We start from the raw sequence: 16,153 nt of genomic DNA, 5'->3' as shown, positions 1-16,153 counted from the left end.
TGTATGACACTTATTTTTTTTTTATATATAAAAAGTTATTATTATTTATTATTAAACAATTTCTTAATTTAATTTTTTTTATTTATTAAAAAAGGTCAAAGGGTGTTTGATTGGATCGGGGTCAACCCGACGATGCCCCGTTAAAAATGGGCCAAGATCGAGCCCGGCCCATTACATTCACCTGACTGCCACTTCTCTGTTTTCCCGCCATTTCGCTTCTGCTCAGAAGTCTCAGACAACCAACGGTCTAATGAAATTACCATACAACCCTTCCACCATTAGAAGTGAGATAGTTAAAAGGAGAGGAAAGAAAAAACTAAAAAAGAATCGTTATTTTTCTGTCTTCTGTTTGGTACCCGAGAAAATGCAAGAAAACTAAAGAAGACGAAGATTGTTAATACAAGTGAAGAACTCAACTGAAGTAAGCCAAATAGGGGTGATGGTAGTTGATGGCGGGATTTTCTTTTCTGAGATTTTCTCAGCAACCAAACAGAATGTTAACAGGAAGTGTTATTCCATGATTTGCTCTATTGCAGATAAAACTGAATTGAACATGGAAATAGCGAGACTTCAGGATCGGATCGATCAGCTTGTGACGGAGATGCTTGTTGAGACGAGTTATTCCATCTCTTTTTTTCATCCTTCTTGGAAGTTTTGGTTTATTTTCATTAGATTTAGGTTTGAATTTTGTTTCTTGGATGTTGTTCAAATAATGAAAATAGATAAAAATTTTACGTAATTTTGAGCATTTTCTCTGTTGTGTAAGTGATTTATTGCCCACTTTCAAGGTTTTGTTTGGATATTGGGAAGAGCAATGGGAAAGGAAAGGAGAATGTTAAAAAATAGCTTGAGAAAAGAATCAATTTTGGAGTAATTTTCATAATTTTTATTCCTTCTTCCCAAAATCCAAACGAAGCCTTAGTGTATTTGTTAATTATTCCAGTTTGAGTTTGTCACTTATGGCAATTGGGAGATGGATTATCTTTCTTTGCTTAAATTTTGACTGTTCCAACCCTCTAACTACTTATAACTATTGTTTGTATTGAAATTTTTATGTGTGGACTTACATAATCAATGTGATAATACCATAAATCAATGTTGTGTTGGAATTTTTATGTGTGGACTTACATAGTCAATGTTATAATACTATAAATCAATGTTATTTTATTTTTTGCATTATGGTCCAATGGGGCTGGACACATTGTTGTTTGATTTTTTTATGGGTTTGCCCTAATTCACTTGACTAATTCACTTGATTGACCATTAAGTCAAGTGATCCAAATTGTGTGCGTAATGTGGTATATATATATAAGGGAAAAAGGAAGGTTTTTGTTCTGTTATATTCTCTTGAGGGCTGAAAAGGGCTGAACTGAATTTGGGTGTAGAAAGGGAATAGCTCATTGAACCCAAATTTTCACATCATCACCGACTGAGCGTATTCTTGGACACCAGTGGAGTATGAAAATGGCTTTCCATGGGATTAATCAAGGTAAGCATTTCATCAATTGCCCTTTTATTGCATGCTTTAAAAGTTTGGAGCTCTATTCTTTGTAGTTTGAAATAAAAGCATTTCATCAATGGCTTTCCACGGAAATGTCTGTTGACTTAGGTGTTTTTTTTTTTTTTTTTTGCTGTTATCTCATATTAGATGTGAAAGTTTGGAGCTCTATTCTTTGTAGTTTGAAATAAAAGTTTGCATTCTTGTTTTGTTTGTTGGTGCAGTGTTGGAGCTCGATCCATAGAACATGCTTGCCCTCTCTTAATTCAATCCTGGTCACATAGATCTAAGGAACAGTAAGAAAGACATTGCCACATGCATTAGTTTTCTGCTACTGATGGTTGAAATTTGTAGATCTAAGGAAGTAATTCAAGTCATAAGTGAACTTCAGAGTGGTTTGTTCTCTTGCTGTCATTTCTTTTTCTCTCTTCTGTTCTTGACAAAACCTAAAACCATGTACATTTCATCTCCACCATCTTGGTACCAGAGCTATCGTAGAGTTTCCTGATTGGAGTGAAACTATCTATATGGGAGAGTAGGAAAATTCACTAAAATTAAGTATGGGTTTTCAAAATTTATAGAGGGTACTCAACCCAATCCAAGTTTATAAATTTCTAAATTCATGTCATTAATGCATTTGCATTTGAGTGCAATACTTGGGAGCTTCATTTTCAAAATTAGTTATAAAACACTCTTAAGTTATTTGCAAAAACTTCTTTTACAATTTTGATTGCAATAAAATAGGTATAAATTTAGCTTAATACTTAAATTAAAGAGCTAATAAACGATATTTATTATTAATATAAAAAAAATTCAAAACTTATTAAGCTATTTGTAAATGACTCATTTAAATGAAAAAACATTTATCTCATAGAGTTTTACGTAGATTTAGTTCATTTTTCTTTTTCTTTTTTAATAAAAGAAAGTACTTCAAAAGCATTTTTTGATGATTATATACATAACAAAATTGTTCTTTTTGGAAAAAAGTTCCGTTGCTCGTTAATCTAAAAGTCATTAGATAATTTTTTGGATTTTTTTAAACTTTATCAAATATCCCATTTTTATAAGGAGTATATTTTTAAATATTGTAAAATACTTTTAATCTTCTAATAAAAATTTAATTTGAAGCTTTGAGAGTATTATTTTCAAAGAAGTACCATTTAAAAACTAATAAAAAGATTAAAAAAAATGAATAATAGTCCATGACTTGTAATTATGTATATAATGTTTTTGGTTGACTCGAAGATTGGTCTCAATGAACTAGTTTTATTATCCCCAATTACATGATAATAACATTAAAAACAAAAACAAATGAAAAGAAAAAAAATATATTGTAAAAATAAATCTTAATTTTTTCGAAAAGTTTGGATAAAATATCTTATTTAACAATATAGTTCTTTTCCATTTTTTTCATGACCAATCAAATAAAAAATTACAATTTTTTTTTTACATTATTTATGTCCTTATATTTTTCTCTCTCTACTTTCTTTGCCAAGCAAACACATCCGAAAGTAAGTTTCACTCCATGACTAAAATAGCTTGATTTGCAAATAAAAGCACCCAAAATATGAAAATTAAGATAAAATGTTATACACCAATCCATAAAAGATAAAATGGCAAAGCGCCAATGAGCCATGACATCTATTTTTACAAAAACCTTACCCCAAATAGAGACTGATAGAAAACTTTCAATCCAAACAGAACCATATGAATGAAATCTAGAAAAGAAAAGTTCTCCTTCCTAAGGAGTCCCCTTAGACCAAGAATCTTAAATCTAACAGCTCCCCCCTTCAAAGATTTTCTTCTAACTTTCCTTCCAAGTGCACCAAAACAAGCTCAGTGTTGTAGCTTTCTGAACTTTCCTTCTCATTTTCTGGTGCATATTATTCTACCTTTGTGGTGTGATGATCAAACAACACAAATCATGTGCCATGGGATGTTAACGGGGATTAGCCACTCTAGGAGTATTCAAGAAAAAGAGGAAAAGGGGAAAAAGGGGGAGGATTTTAGAATTTGGGAAGGTTTAGAATTTTCTATTCTTTAATCTCTCTCTTTCTCTCTCTCTCTCTCTACATATGTATGTATGTATATATTCAATTTTAAGTTTCCATTACAGTTGTTTTTACAATTTGAAATTTTTCTTTGTGACGAACTCTTATTATAAGAAGTTTCCATAGAGTTAAAGTTTCTAATTCTAAAAACTTTCTTTCAATGGTAGTTTTGAGGAAAGGAACAAGAGTCCTAATAAACTATTACTTTGGTCAGGTTTCTAGTTTCTTGATTTTATTCAATTTTTTAGGCTTTGGAAAGACTAAATTAGGCTAATTGATGAAAGTTGGATTAGTGACTGATGATTAATAATATTAGGTTTTTATTTATTTATTTATTTTTATTTATTTCCTATCTTTATTTTTTTTACTTCTATTTGCTGCCAAAATTTTTATTTCACGTTCCTCTCCTTAAATCTTATAAGATTGAAGCTTTGTCTAACTTACTTGATTGTGTACAACCATCCTAGAGTTGCCCTACATCAATTTGGGAATTGGAGTGAAAATTCTTGTCTTGAAGGTGTATGCAACTAAGGAGTGGAGCAATTTACCCAATCATGAGTTCTGAGAGTGATGCTAATTTCAAGATGTTGCTTCAATATAGTAAGAGTAAATTTAACAGTCTAAACAAGAGGCCATTATGGAACTAACAATAGGCTAAATGAGATAGTGCGATTATTAGAAAGAAATCAAGAAAAGTAATCTATTGAAAAAGATGGTGGGAGCTAGCACACTTGGACCAAAATCCCAATAGAGTATGTGAGACAAACTTTGAGAAAAATCATGATGTGACATAAAAGGTATGCATTGAAGTTGCTGAATTTTGGGAAAATTGAATTCTATGGATTTTCTTGATTGGCTTTTGTTTATGGTAGATTACCTGGATTGGTATGCTATGCCCGAGAATATCAAGGTTCATTTGGTGAAGGCAAATTATGTTGGTGGTTGGAGAGAACTTTGGATAAGCTCTAGCTAATTATCAAATTATTTTATTAGAGTACTTTTTTTTTTTTTCAAATAAAGATATTTACCCCCTTAGTTTTTAGCTTTCTGTTTCTTAGGTTCTTAGTTCTTAGGAATATTTTATTTTTGGTAATTATCTTCCTAAATAGATTGCCTATATATTTAAGGCTTGCAATCTCAATCAAATATGACAAAGAGTTACATTTTTCCTCTCTGATTTCATGGTATCAAAGTCGCAGCACATCTGGGCCTAATTCAATCTCATGGCAAAGACTTCCATGGCCGGAGGATGTCGTGGAAATGAGTCTTCAATGACTACTTTAGGTCCTATACAATAGATGTTTCAAACTACGTCTGCTTCCTTGTTATACAAAGTAGACAATACCTTTCTACAATTTCCTGGATGGAAATTGAATGGAAAAAATTGGTTGTAATGGTTGATTAAAGGAAGAGGAAAATTAGGGCACTTGACAGGAGCCACAAAGAAACTTCCTGAAGATGATCCAACCTTTTAAAATTGGGACTTAGAAGATTCCATTGTTATTGCATGATTGATTAATTCAATGGAGCTTAAGATTGGTCAAATGTACCTACTTCTGCCTTCAACAAAGGAAGTGTGGGATGTAGTAAAGAGGACTTATTCATATCTCAGAAACTCAGCCCAAGTTTTTGAAATTAGGTGCAAATTGAAGGAAATCAAACAAGGTAATCATTGTGTAACTCAATATTACACTGATCTTCAAGCTTTATGGCAAGAGTTAGATTTATTTATAGAGGCTAATTGTTGCCTTGAGTGTACTGAAAAACAAAGAAGGTCAATAGAGAAGGAAAGAATGTTTGATTTTTTGGCTGGTCCTAATGAAGACCTAGATGAGGTGGATGAAGGATTCTTGGAAAGGAACTGATGTCGCCTCTTGATGAAGTGTTTGCTGAAGTCAGAAGGGAAGAGAGTCGAAGAAAGGTGAAGTTGGGAGAAGAGAATGATTCAAAAATACCCCGATGGAAGGCTCTGCCCTGGCTTTAAAAGTGGGTGAGAATGGATACCATGGAAAACAGTGAACTAGAAAAAGAGTGCATTGTGATCATATAGCAAACTCAGCCACACCAAAGACAAATGTTGGTTGTTGCACGAAAAACCTGCGAATGAGAGGCCTAGACAGAGTGTTGGAAGGGGCTTTCAAGTTGCAGTAGATGCAAGAACAACCTTTAAAAGGGCAGAATCTGCAACCACTCAAATATCACTTAGCAAAGAACAAATGGACTTGCTGTATAGACTTCTGAATCAATCACAACAACCCAACACCAATTTCGGATCTTGAAATCTTGCTCAAATAGGTAATTTCTCAACAGTTGTTAGTGTCACAAAAAATTTAAAAACACCTTGGATCATAGATTCTAGTGCTTCGAACCATATGACAAGTAATTTCAATTGGTTTTTTTCATTCACTCCTTGTTATGATAATCTAAGGGTTGAGATAACTGATGGGTCCTTGACAATTGTTTCAAGAAAAGGCTCAATTAAAATCACTGAAAATATTACCCTAACTTCAGTCCTTTATGTTCCAAATTTATCATGTAACCTACTGTCTATAAGTAAGCTTACCAAAGATTTCAATTGCATAGCTAAATTTTCCTCATCTTTTTGTGAATTTAAGGAGTTATACTCAAGGAAGAAGATTGGCAGTGCTAAAGTATATGAAGGGTTGTATTTCTTTGGGGATGAGGACTCTAGGACTAGACAAGCTCTTGTTTTTGGATTTGAATCTATTTCTGTTTTATTTTTTTATTTTTTTATGATAAAATAATGTTGTGGCATCATAGATTAGGCCACCCTAGTTTTCTTTACCTAAAAAACTTGTTTCCATATTTATTAAAAAATAAAGACCCTTGTTCCTTTCAATGTGAAAATTTTCAAATTGCCAAACATACTCGAGTTCCTTTTTTCCATCATCCATAGTGATATTTGGTGACCGTCTAGGGTAACTAATATTTCAGGCACTAAATGGTTCATAACTTTTATTGATGACCACACAAGGTTGTATTGGGTATACCTTCTAAAAGAAAAATCTGAAACTTGCAAAATATTTCAAACCTTTCATTCAATGATTAAAACCCAATTTCAAGCACAAATCCAAGTCCTTAGGACTGACAATGGTCAAGAATATTTCTATTTTATTTTGGGAGGTTACCTAGTGTAATTTTGAGAAGAAAAGTAATTGTTCTTCTTAAATTTCATAAAGTATGAGTACATAGATATATAATAGAAACTACTTACTAGCCCTATAACCAATTCAACTATAAAATAGGAAAATGTAACTACTACATAAAAATAGAAACCCCCTAACTACAATCTAATTTCAGATTTTATTTAACAAAAAAAATATATATATATATCCTAACTACTTCCTAAAACTTCGATAACCCCCCTTCTCCCCCTCCTTAAGTTGGCGCATAGATATCAATCATGCTTAACTTGCTGACAAGAAGTTTGAAGTTAGGGTTGAACAATCCTTTGGTTAGGATATCAACTATTTGTTACATTGTTGGAACAAATGGCATACAAATAGCTCCATTGTCAATCTTCTCTTTTATGAAGTGTCTATCAATTTCAACATGCTTTGTGCGATCATGTTTTACTAGGTTCTGTGCAATGCTGATGGCGGCCTTGTTGTTACAATACAACTTAATTGGTGTGTTAATTTGCATATTCAACTATTCTAATACCCTTTTCAGCCATAACATCTCATAGGCTCCATGAGCCATAGCTCGATATTCTGCTTCGACACTGCTTCTTGCAACCACGTTTTGTTTATTACTTTGCCATGTGACCAAGTTACCCCAAACATATGTGCAATATCATGATGTAGATCTCATATCAATAATTGAACTTGTAGTAGACCTTTGCCTGGTGTACTTTTTAAATACCTCAAGATTCGATATACTGCCTCAAGGTGTTTCTCATTGGGCAAGTGCATGAATTGACTTTACCATGCTCATGGAAAATGCAATATTTGGTCGTGTATGTGATAATTAAATCAGCTTCCCTACCAATCCTTGATATCGAGATGTATCCATTAGATTGCCTTCTTCGTAATCTCCAAGTTTTTGGTTAGGGTTAATTGGAATGTCTACTGGCCTGCAACCACTCATTCCAGTTTCTTTAAGGAGATCAAGAACATACTTTCGTTGTGAGACAACTATTCCTTTCTTTGACTGAGCAACCTTCATTCCAAGAAAGTATCTTAAGGATCCCAAATCCTTTATCTCAAACTCTGATGAGAGAAATTGCTTTAACTGGTTCTTCTCAAGCAAGTCACTCTTGATGAGAATTATGTCATCTACATACACAATTAACACAACTACCTTCCCATCTTATGAGTGTCTTACAAACATAGTATGATCAGCTTGTCCCTGAGTGTACCCTTGACTTTTAACAAAATAAGTGAACTTCTTGAACCAAGCCCTTAGTGACTATTTCAACCTCTATAAAGATTTCTTCAATTTACATACCTTTGAACCAAACCTTTCATCAAAGCCCGAGGGTGCATCCATATATACCTCTTCCTCCAAGTCTCCATTAAGAAAAACATTTTTTCACATCTAATTGTTGTAGAGGCCAATTGAGATTTGCTGCAAGTGATAAGAGAACTCTCATAGTATTTGACTTTGCTACAGGTGCAAAAGTCTCTAGGTAGTCAATGTCGTACGTCTGAGTGATTCCTTTGGTGACCAACCTAGCTTTATACATTTCAAGCGATCCATCTGACTCGTATTTAATTGTAAATACCCATTTACACCCCACAGTTGTCTTTTCTCTAGGAAAATCCACCGTCTCCCATGTCTTGTTTTTTTCAAGAGCCTTCATCTTCTAAAAAAAAAAATCCTTCTTCCACTTGGGAATCTTTAGAGCATCTTGCACACTTTTTAGAATCTCCATACAAGACAATTGTGAGGTAAAAACACAAAAATTGGGTGAGAGATTTTTGTATGACACATAGTTAGACAATAGGTGTTTGGTACCTAACCTTACACCTTTACGGACAACAATGAGAATATTAGAATCGGTAGACTCACTAGACTCGAACCTAGGACTCGTGGACTTGGGATTAAGACCTAAAGTAGAATGAATAGGTTGTGTAGGCTCAAGAAAAGTGTTACTTGGAGGATCTATGGACTCATGGTAGTGCAAGAGATCAAATGACTCTTTTTTTGAGTTGTATTCATTCGCAAGTAGACAATGTCAAGTATTAACCCTATGTTCTTGGTACCTATTTTTTTTTCATTCGTTATGTTGGAGTCGTGATCTATATGAGACAACACCAAGGATGGATATGCATTTTCATTATTTAATATTTGGACTCTCAAATTGAACTAAGGGTGTGGGAGAATAAACAACTGGTGAGTCCTCAAGTTGAAAATATTCTAATTGATCTGAATCTTCATTTTTTCTTCTTTCCTGAAAATCAATAGTGAAAAATGGTGTTAATTTGAAAAATGTGACATCCATGGTGACAAACATTTTTTTAGAAATCGGGTCAAAACATTTGTATCCTTTTTTATTAAAGGCATAACCAACAAACACACCTTTTTGAGCTTAGGGTTCAAGTTTTCCTCAATTGTGATCATTAATGTGAACAAAAGCGGTACACCCAAATATTTTTAGAGGCAAAGTTGATGAAATAAAACTTATGAAAAATATTTAAAGGAGTCTCAAAGTTTAAAACCTTACTAGACATTCGATTTAAAAGGTATGTTGCAGTAAGGATGGCTTCGCCTTAAAGATATTTAGGTGCCTTAGTTGTAAAAAGTAATGCCCGAGCTACTTCTAATAGGTGTTTGTTTTTTCTTTTAGCTAACCCATATTTTTTAGGAGTATCATTGCAAAAACTTTGATGAGCAATACCTTTTTCCAAGAAAAAACTTTCCAAAATTTTGTAAAATACTCTTTGCCATTATCACTCCTAAAAATTTGAAAATTGTTTCCACCTCATATTTTTCTTTCTTCAAATAAACCCAAGTTAACCAAGTATGATCATCAATAAATGTAACAAACCATATTTTGTCAAAACTTGTAGAAACCCGACGAGGTCCTCAAACATCACTATGAATCATAGTGAATGGTTTAAAGGCCTTGTAAGGTTGTGGAGAAAAATATGCACGATGATGTTTAGCTAATTGACAAATCTCGCATTAAAAGAAAGATGGACTTTTATTATGAAAATTTTTTGGAAACAAGTACTTCAAATACTGAAAACTTGGATGGCCTAGCCTATAATGCCATACCATTATTTCACTATCCTAAAAAACTGAAATAGAAATAGAATTGAAACGGGTATGTTGGTTTTGTCTACTTGAGTTGGTTCCATATTAAAAAAAAGTAGAGTCTAACATACTCTCTAGCACTGCCAATCATCATCTCCGAACTCATGATTCTTGAAACTCACAATATGAAGGATAAAAATTAGCACGAAACCTATGATCAAGAGTTATTTTACTGATGGATAGTAAATTGCAAGATAGGTTAGGAAAATGAAGCACATTATGAAGAATTAAGGAAGAAGAGACTTGGATTGATTTAGTTTCGGCTATGGTAGAAAGGGAACCATATACAATTTTGACATTTTTATTGTCTGCACAAGGATTGTAAGAGGAAAATAGTTTCGAGTAACCTATCATGTGATCAGTCGCTCCAAAATTGATGATCTAAGGATTTACTGAATTTGGGATGACACTAAGAGAGGTAATTGTGAAATAATTACCTTTTTGAGCCAAAGAATTAAAACGTGTTTACAGACAATTTTGGAGATGAAAAAGTTTGTGTAAGTGCTTTAATTTCTCCTTCATGAATAAACTATTTCTGAATTAATTTGGTGCTTAGAGACTCCTCGATTGTGGCTTGAAAGGCACGTCCATCTCCACCAAATTTTCTCTTCCAATTTGGTGGTTTACCATGAAGTTTCTAGCAAGTCTCCTTTATATGCCATGGTTTTTTATAGTGCTCATACCATGGCTTCTTTTGCTTATCTACCTTAGAGTTAAACCCTTGATTTTGCAGCATAATTCTCCTCCGGGTCTCCTTACACCTAACTTTAGAGAAAACTTCACGAATGGAGGATAGTGGTTTTTGGCCCAAAATTTGTCCTCTAACTTCATCTAGATTTCTATTAAGATTAGCGAGGAACATGTAGACTCGATCATTCTCTTCATTCTTCTTATGACAAGCACAATCATTGGAATTTTCCCAAACATCATCATAACATCGGTCTAGTTCTTGCAATAAAGTCACCATCTCGTTGTAATAGGTAGTAACGTCACATTTGCCCTGTTTGGATTGCCAGAGTTAGGTCTTCAAATCAAAGATTTGAGACGAATTTCTCTAAATCAGAATAACAGTCTTACACAACCTCCCAAACATCCTTGGATGTTGGTAAAAAAATATGGGGCTTTCTAATTGTCGGCTCCATAGAATTGATGAGCCACACAATGACAAGGGAATTTTCATAATGCCATTTTTTCAAGGATGAATCATTTGTTGTAGGTTGTGTCACTTAACTTGTCGGGTGCCCTAATTTCCCTCTTTCATCAATCGCCAATTTCATCAATTGTGCTCATTCGAGATAGTTCTTCCCGTTGAGCCTGTGAACTGTGAGTTGTAGATTGAAATTTTGGGAGAAAGAGTCGTCATTCAATGTCGAAGCAACAGATTGGATGCTCTAAGATTAATTTGTAGAAGCTGTAGAGTTTCTTGTTGCACCGGTCATCACCGTTTTTGTCATGAGAAAAAATGGATCAAGAGTACGAGGCTCTGATACCATGTAATTTTTGAGAAGAAAAGTAATTGTTCTTCTTAAATTTCATAAAGTATGAATACATAGATATATAGCAGAAAGTGCTTATCAGCCCTATAACCAATTCAATTATAAAATAGGAAAATGCGACTACTGCATAAAAATAGAAACCCCCTAACTACAATCTAAATTACTGATTTCATATTTTGTTTAGTAGAAAAATAAAATATCCTAACTACTTCCTAAAACTTTGACACACTTAGAATAAAATGATGTAATTCATTAGAGTTCTTGTGTCAATATACCTTAGCAAAATGACCTTGTTGAGAGAAAAAACCGTCACCTCTTAGAAGTTGCTCGAGCCCTTATACTTACCATGGGTGTACGCAAATACCCGTGAGCATAAGTTGTCATCACTTCTCGAATCGTGTCCTTTAATATCATACACCTATGTCTATCCTCATTGAGTCTTATCCTAGGTTTTGATCACTCAATTTCTTACCCTTGAAAATGTTTGGTTGTTTGTCCTTCGTCCACGTCCATTACCAAAACAAAAGCAAACTTGATCCATGAGCCATCAAGTGTGTGTTCTTAGGATAGTCTCTAGCCCAAAAAGGGTACAAGTGTTTTTCTCCAACCATAAAGAAATCGTCTCCAAAGATTTTTTTATTTTTTTTGTCTCGACCATACTTTCCTGTGAACACTCTTCAGAGGGAGAATCTTAAGAGTGAAGAGTGTTTCTAGGAAACAAACACACAGTATATTAGTGTCCTATCTACCCCTGAGCAACCGAACTCTAGAAATTTACTTGAATCCAAATCCACAAACCTACTCAATTCCACTAATCTCAATCCAATTGAGCCTACTACGTTACCAACTTAACATATTTTGGAAACATGGGAGATCCAGAGAGATAAGAACTCCATTTCTATAGTAGAAGAATTAAACCTCAAAGGAAGCTGCCTATTGTGGAACCACACTGTCAAGAGCCTAAACTAAATGTGGTAGATTTGCAAAACAATCTAGGTATTTTAGATTATGCCTAGAAAAATCCAAGTCAAGTTGTCTTTGAAAATCTAGATTTGCCCATAGCCCTTAGGAAAGGTTTTAGATCTTGCACCATGCGCCCCATATCCCACTTTGTGTTGTATAAAGGTTTATCTTCTTTTTTTTGAACCTTTACTACTGACATTTCTTGTGTTGAGATAAATACCTAGTAACTTGTTCAATTTCCAAATGAGAAAAATACAATGACTTGTAAATGGGTGTTCACTGTCAAATACAAATCAAATGGAACAGTTGAGAGGTATAAAACACATTTAGTTGCTAAAGGGTTCACTCAAATGTACAGGATAGATTACCAAGAGACATTTGCACCTATTGCTAAATTAAGCACCATACGAGTTCTCCTGTTATTGGTAGCCAACCTAGATTGGTCTCTTCAATAGTTGGATGTCAAGAATGCATTCCTAAACGAAGAACTAGATGATGAAGTTTATATGGACTTGCTATCAGGATTTGAAGACAATGGAAGAAATAATCTTCTTTGTAAATTGAAACGGTCCCTTTATAGTTTGAAACAATTCCCTAGGGCATGGTTCGAAAGATTCACTAGAACAACAAAAGGTCACGACTTTACACAAGGGCAAACTGATCATACCCTATTCTTCAGGCACTCGTCAAATGGTAAGATCACCATCCTTACAGTGTATGTTGATGATATAATTCTCACAAGGAATGACCTTGAAGAAATGGAAAGGCTCAAAGGCGTTATGGCTAGAGAATTTGAAATTAAGGATCTCAGACCTTAAGGTACTTTCTTGGAATAGAAGTGACAAGGATTAAAAAGAGTATTGTGGTCTCTTAAGAAAGTATACTCTTGATTTATTGAAGGAAACAGATATGCTTGATTGCAAACCTGTTGATTCACCAATGGATCGTGCCCATTGAGCTGTCCATGGGGAGTATTGTCATGGCTCACATATGGGAATCCTTTGCAAAATTTCAGCAAAAAATGCTAGTGTATTTGGTTTGATATGTACCTTAGCATGCATTTGTGTCTTCTAATAAAGTTCATATATTTAACTTTGACATTTAAATAATATCTAGGTATCTTGTCAAACATGATATATTTGGAAAATGTGACTTTTCTGTTCCTACTAGTGAGGCTTAAAAAACTAGAGTCATGTAAATCAAGCAACAACTATTTTCTAATCGTAGTGGCTTTTGGCACAAAGTTTTCTTTGCTAAGCTGCATTTGTATCAAATAATACTCTCTATTTCTTTCTCATTTACAAGTGCTTTGATAGAAATTATTTAGTTTTCATAATGGTTTGGTTGGTTTCTCCCCTCATTTCTAGGTAGAAATACCTCATGCTTTTGTTTGTGTTGAGAGCAAGATCTCTAATGTGTTAGAATGAACTATTTGTCAAGTTAGTAGTTTATTTTTATGTGTATTTATTCAAGCCATATGTCATGTATTTTAAGATAAAAAGAATGTGGAAAGCCTTATCGATCAATATCAAATTAACCACCAAGAATAGAGAAAAAACAAAAGGGTTCTAAAAGCTCATTGTTATGTTTGGTTTCTAAAAAGTACTATGGAAATGAAAAATGATTTTCTTATGTTTGATTTTACCATGAAAAATATAAAAGAAAATTAAATATAATTAAAACTAATTAGAAATTTATATATTTTCAAATTATTTAATCTTTATATTGAAGAGTTAAAATAAGTAAAATAAATTTGAAGTAGCATAAACAAATAATTTATTAACTTTAAGTCTATTTTTTTTTATTTTACTTCACTTTTCCTCTATTTCTGTTTTTTCTTTCTATTTTTTTCCCTTACATTTTCCCTCAAATTTTACGAGAACCAAACATAGCCTACATGTTTCTTACATCAACCCATGCCAACAAAATGGAAAATGTATGTGAAAACATCATGATTCATGTTAGATTAATTGAGTCTCCTTTCTCCTGTGCAACCCATGATGAGTCATGCATATGACCTATTAGTGTAATGACATCCATAGGCCATCCCAAGTGATTGTGATAATTTAGGAATTCTAGCCATCATGTTTGATGTTATGTAGTTAATTGATGTCTTATGAGTAAACCATTCTCCTCTTCTCCTATGCCCACATGCAACATCCGTACCTTTGATTTAAGAATATTTATGTATTTTAAAAGGACCTACCTTGAACTTGAATTTAGGGATATTTATGTTTTTTTTTAAATAACTGAGATATTTTTATACCTTTAATCACCCACTATCATTATCTTGTTATGGTTTCTCCATAATATCAAAAAATGAAAAAGACAAAATAGGGAGAGAAAAAAACATCTCTAGAGAACTTTGATTCGAAGAGTTAAAAAGAAGAAAGTTTTAATATTTACTTTGTTCTTCAATTTAAATGTGTAGATTACTTCTTTTAAGAATTTATGTGACTTCTTTGGGGTGAAGATTAATAGTATAGTAAGTAATTTTATAATTTTTTTGTAATATTTTTATTTGTTTTCATTTGCTTGCAAATGATCAAAATATTTCAATTCCTGAAAGTGGATCAATTAATATTTTATAAAATATTTCTATTTTATCTCTTAATTTATAAAATAAATTGGGAATATCATATGATTTGTTTGATTGTTATGCAAGTGAATTTTATCGTTTCAATTAATTAAAATAATTTTGGAAACTCTAGTTTTCAATTACCCTAGTCAACAAGGGATAAGTTGTTGACCTTCATTACTCTTGGTGAGACAGTGATTTAGTGTAACCCTAGCCAATAAGAGTGTTATTGACATTTTTATACTATTGATTAAAAATTGTTCCGTCCACTAATAAGAATAATTTAAGGCTAATCACCTAATGCAAATTTCACTATGTGGGCATAGAGTTATTGTGAGTGGATCATAGTGAAATATTTGCTTATAAATTTCTTTTAAATATGATCTGGTTATGCATAGTATGTTATGTTATGTTATTTTTAAATTGAAAGTGTTAAAATTTTCAAAGAAAATAAATTAAATTATTGAATTAAATAAACTTATTTGTTAATTGACTTATATATATATATATATATATATATATATATATATATATATATATATATATATATATATATATATATATATATATATATATATAAAATGATATCTCCTAGGATTTAATTTTGTACTACACTTAATTTTTCTTATCAAACTATTTTTTCCTTATTGAGTTGTCAAGTTCACTATTTTATATTATTTCCCTTTTTCTAATACAAAGTGACACCTCTGAGGAAAGATCGGGATAGGAATGGTGCTTCAATTAGAAATTATTTTAAATATGATTATTTAGGATTCCTGACTTAAGACTCAATTTCAATTATAATTTCTAGAATTTTTCTATCTAAGTGTTAGGGATTTTATTTAGCTTTGGTTTCGATATGTGAAATGATTGTGGTGTTGAGTCTGGGGTGTCACGGAATTCAGAGACATTAAATAAAATTGCTACGATACAAAGAAGATTAGCGTGAACCTTACGCAAGGATAATATGCACAAATCGAAACATGATCCAAATTTTTTATGATATTATTTTGTAATGACTTGCTCTAAATCATGTAGATATTTTTAGTTCTAAACCTAAATGGCTCTCACGGCTATAAAACACATCTTCAAAGTTAAAAAAAAGTTGATATATATATATATGTATAACTTTAAAAACTTTTTCCCTTATCAAATGTGAGATATCTATGGACCCCGCATTTCCGCTCATGTGCTTCCACTCGATGGCAAACTCGCTTTTTATTTGAAAATGATTCATTTTTTTTAGAAAATGACTTGGAGTTGCCACTTATTTTTGTTTTATTTT

General features: G+C 32.6%; 1 non-coding gene across 1 annotated transcript; it reads left to right on the top strand.

Moving 5' to 3' along the window:
• The first annotated feature begins 15,759 nt into the window (after nucleotides 1–15,759).
• On the top strand, nucleotides 15,760–15,866 carry LOC132253504 (U6 spliceosomal RNA). The gene has a single exon (XR_009465353.1). It is a non-coding gene; the product is annotated as a U6 spliceosomal RNA (small nuclear RNA).
• The last annotated feature ends 287 nt before the right edge of the window (nucleotides 15,867–16,153 follow it).

This window comes from Vitis vinifera, chromosome 19 (assembly GCF_030704535.1).
Source record: "Vitis vinifera cultivar Pinot Noir 40024 chromosome 19, ASM3070453v1".
Taxonomy (NCBI): domain Eukaryota; kingdom Viridiplantae; phylum Streptophyta; class Magnoliopsida; order Vitales; family Vitaceae; genus Vitis; species Vitis vinifera.
Note: the sequence above shows the minus strand (reverse complement) of the source record. Positions and strands in the feature narration are given on the sequence as shown.